At 44.5% G+C, this 4165-nt stretch overlaps 1 pseudogene across 1 annotated transcript; it reads right to left on the bottom strand.

The window, feature by feature from the left end:
* Nucleotides 1-481: 481 nt before the first annotated feature.
* On the bottom strand, nucleotides 482-1584 carry LOC306638294 (cell division cycle-associated protein 7-like; annotated as a pseudogene). Its single transcript has one exon. The product of its transcript is annotated as a cell division cycle-associated protein 7-like (transcript).
* Nucleotides 1585-4165: the final 2581 nt, after the last annotated feature.

The raw sequence follows: 4165 nt of genomic DNA, 5'->3' as shown, positions 1-4165 counted from the left end.
CATATGGTTCTAAGGTTTTCATGCCTTGATTCTATTAAAATAGTCAATTAGTGTGAACATTAAAATCATAACCATTGTTTTTGTATAAACAAATTAGAGGACTGCTCTCTGGAATACTATAGAACAGTTAACACTTGTGTGGTCATTCTAAATGCACTAATTAAATCATACATGCTTTTATAAAATTGGCACTTAAAAAGGGTTCTGAAACCAAGGGATCAGAGAGGAACACTGGAAAAAGAGGGAAGTTATGAAATGAAGGCAGGGGAAGCAAAGGAGAAACTACAGGAAGGTGAAGTGTAATCAGCCAAACGCCTCCTGTGATGTTCCAGAAACACGTGCCAGTCTAATGAGATGAAATCGAGTTTCCTATAAAGCAGACTGATCGTCAAGATTCTTAAGTCAGGTTCCAATTTATGAGAAAACAGAACTCTAAGGGCAGTATGAGAAGAGGAAGGCCAGCATTTTGAGGGTATTATGCTTACATTTCAAATTCCTGTTTCAGGCTTTTCAAGTAATCATGCATATTCCCAAAGCCATGATACTTGGCACAAGGATCCCCAGTTGCATACTGTCCATCTCTCTGGCAGCAGAAACTGCAGTTGCAGATTCCTGGGCAAGGTGAACAATGCCAGTTTGGATTTAGCAGAGCATCCTTGACCTCTTCGCCACAATGATTTCAAAGGCAGATATCACAGAACTGGCCTTGAGTGCCACAGCAGTCTGGGTTTCTGCAGTTTGTTTTGGCATCAATTGTTTTCCGATGACAAGTAGATTGCAGTGATGTATCTTCTCTCGAGAGCTGCTGCAGAGGTTCTCAATTCTTTCTATGTAATTTCTTCCACTGGGCAAATTATATGCAGAAGGGTCATGGATCCCAGGCACTGACTTCTGGGCATATCATCATCATTCATGTAGCTGTCCATAGTCTTTCACTTTTTCATCAGCATAAATTTATTCTGTTCCTCTTCTTCCTCCTCCTCTTCTGTGGGAAGAGCACTAAGGGACCTCAGGATCCAGGACCTTGACCTAGTTAGAGGAGGAGCTCTCCAGTCAGGGTTGCTCCTGGAAGCCATACCTGGGAATGTAGGACTTTGGGGTGTCTTTGATTGATTTGCTGATCTTGGGCCTGGGAGGAAATGTCTTCCAGGGAAGGAACCAAGGAAACTTTCTAATTCTGGCATGAGTTTTGCAAGCATTGCTTTGTTTTGCTTTATATTTAATGTCCTTTTCTCAAGAAAGTTCATGCCGCTTTCTTCTTCTGAATCAGAATTAGAACCAGTGGCAAAATTCTCTGAGGGCTGAGGGCCGTTTTTTTTTTTTTTTTTGTTGACTGCCCCCCTGGTATTTCCTGTTGGGAACTTCATGGCCACCCTTAGAGGTCCAGAATGTCTTTACCAGCTAGGGGTCCTTACAGCCTTCGCGGTTTGCCTGCAGACTTATGTTTACAAAATTATCAGAAGCAAAGCTGTCGCAACTGTCATCAGAAGATGATAAGGTTTCCGTGGAAATGAACTTCATATATCTGAATTTCTTTAAGTTCTTTACTCTGAGATCCTTTTGCCACTCATGGTGAGCCTCCATGCTGGTGGCAGGCACCCAGGCTATGCTCAGAGCCGAGTGAGGTGAGTAGGAGGTACATCCTATTCTCTGTATTCTTGATGCTCTGGCCATTTTGGGCCTTGCTGACTGGGAAGAGACTGCCCCTTCCACGGCTAGCCAATCCTTAGTGACTGCAAAGGAGAATGTTTTTATACCAACTAATCAAGCCAGAACCCTTACCATAGCTTGTATTAAACTTTCACATATCAAGTCAGTATTTCACCTGATGGAAATCAACCCAGGGTCAGCAACGAGACAAGTAGGGATGGTTCCTATGTCTCAAAGACCACCAGAATTATTCACACTTGCCCATTATCCTAAGCTGTTTACCCTGTCCTGCTTTGCTTTTCTTGCTTTAACAGTGGTTCACTTCACCTTCTGAATATAGCTCTGAGGCTTATTTTTAAAAGGGACATGTTTGCCTTTTCCTCTTCTCCCTCTCCCACTCCCTACCTGGGGGCAGAGAACAAGATTACCTTGAGTTATCTGTGCTCCACAGGAAGGAGATATCTGTCAGAGGATCTAGGAAGTGAATATCTCCCAAATTAACAAGTGAATGTTAACACACCATCAGGGTGCCCTGGGACCCCCTATCAGGGCACACCTGGAATGTGGCCTTTGAAAAGCTCCTTTAAAATATCCCTGTTCCTGCTGATGGGCAGAATCACAGACTTTGGGACAGGAGTCCCCTTTGTTCCTCCTTTGCTAGCAAAATAATAAAACTTTTTTCCTTTTTCTCAAAACCACGTCTTCATTATTGAATTGGCATTCGGGACAAGGATGGAACTCTCAGTTACAAATTTGGCAACCCATTGGACCCGAGAGCAGCCCCTGCTCTGGCTTTCCTGGGCAGGCCTGGCACTCCAAGCAACCACAACATCCATGCTGAGGATGTAAAGTAAACTTCTTGAAAGCCGACTACTGGAAAGTTAGGAGACAGGCAAGTGTGCCCTGGGTCAATCGAGAGGAGCTGTTGTTACTGTAAGTCAAGGGAGTGACTGAGGGACTCCCAGTAGCTGCTGAAGCCCCCTTTGTTTTGGGGAACTCCTGCCTTCCTTCCCTGCACTGAGGATTGCTCCATCTTGGTCTACATTGAGAAAAAGGAAACTGAATGCAGTAGAGTCACAACACCTTGGCCATTTGGTAAGCTCCCCCAGTGTGCACACTGAGACCCTTGATTCTCCACATCTGGTTTCCCTTTGTGGGAATGTCTGGTGCCTTTTCATGGGGACATCTGTGGCTCTGCTTGGTGTAGAAGTCACAGTTAAATGGGAGTTGAGAACTTGGGGGAATTTCCCCCATCTGGTCTGTCTGTTTTAAAGGTTCCCATCTGTTAGCCATAGTTTGGGGATCCTCTCTGTCTATATGTTTTTTGTTTGTTTGTTTGTTTGTTTGCATTTGTTTCTGGCTCCTTAAGACATGGGCAATACTGTGTTGATCCTATAGACCGTTTTCTGAGAAAGATATTGGCTGAATGGACCACGTATAGATGTAAATGTGTCTAAGAAAAAAATGTTTTACTGTAACAATCTGGTTTTTTGAATGGTTTTCTGAATTATTGTACAATCTTGCAGTTGGGAGTTGGTCTGTCAGAGATAAAATACATGATATATGTATAGGAATGTATGTAATTACATAATGAGTCTTAACAAGCAAAAACTAAGTTGGATGCAAAAAAGTGCTCCCTCTAATGAGTGAGTATAGCAGGACAACAAAGGAGAATTTTTTAAAAATTATTTTTTCATTTCAACTTGGTGCTGACAGTCTGAATACTACTTCTCAGCCTGGCCCCAGGCAGCTGCAAATTATCCTCCTGTGGGTCAGGACACCAGTCCTGAAAAAAAGGAGAAAAAAGGGAGATCCAAGATGGTGGACTAAAGGGAGGCTGTGTTCCTTGTTGCTCCGTAACTCCAGTTTCAAGCAGAGGATATCTATTTCTTGGTGAGGCAGTTTTTGCTGCTTATTGATTCCCTGCTGTTTACCCCACTTGTCTACTGTGATCACCTGCAGTCTGCCAGCATATTGACGCCTTTTTTGAGTGCAGATTGCTCACCGTCAGGCACCTATCATCTGCCATTTGCCTGCCTCTTGCCTGTCCATCACCTTCCTTACACCTATCCATCACCCACCACACGAGGTTCACCTCCTGATCGTCCAACGACAGTCAGCAAACTGATCACCAACTGCCAGTGGAGCGCCAGCTGCCTGCTGTTGCCTGGAAGTTCACTGTTACAGTACCTGCAGGTTTGGTTACACGTGGCTGCCGCTATTTTGAGATAACAGCTAGGCCCCATAGGACCCCTGGCCAGACTGACTAAGCCTCATCTCCAGGATCCCTCAGTACTGTTGACTCTATTTACCTCATTATTTCCCTTTCTATTTTCCCCGCCCCTCCCCCTTTTCTTAAAATGGCATCCAACAGCCTTCTCTTCCTGAAAGTCTGCTGCCCACTGGCGCTTTAGCCACCCAATTAGGTATCAACACCCCCACCCTGGGCCCTATCCGACCTATAGGCAAATGCCTCGCTGGCAATATGCAGATAGCATAGTTAGCTCCCTTCTGA

This window comes from Sciurus vulgaris, assembly GCF_902686455.1.
Source record: "Sciurus vulgaris genome assembly, chromosome: 10".
In the NCBI taxonomy this organism is placed as follows: Eukaryota; Metazoa; Chordata; class Mammalia; order Rodentia; family Sciuridae; genus Sciurus; species Sciurus vulgaris.
Note: the sequence above shows the minus strand (reverse complement) of the source record. Positions and strands in the feature narration are given on the sequence as shown.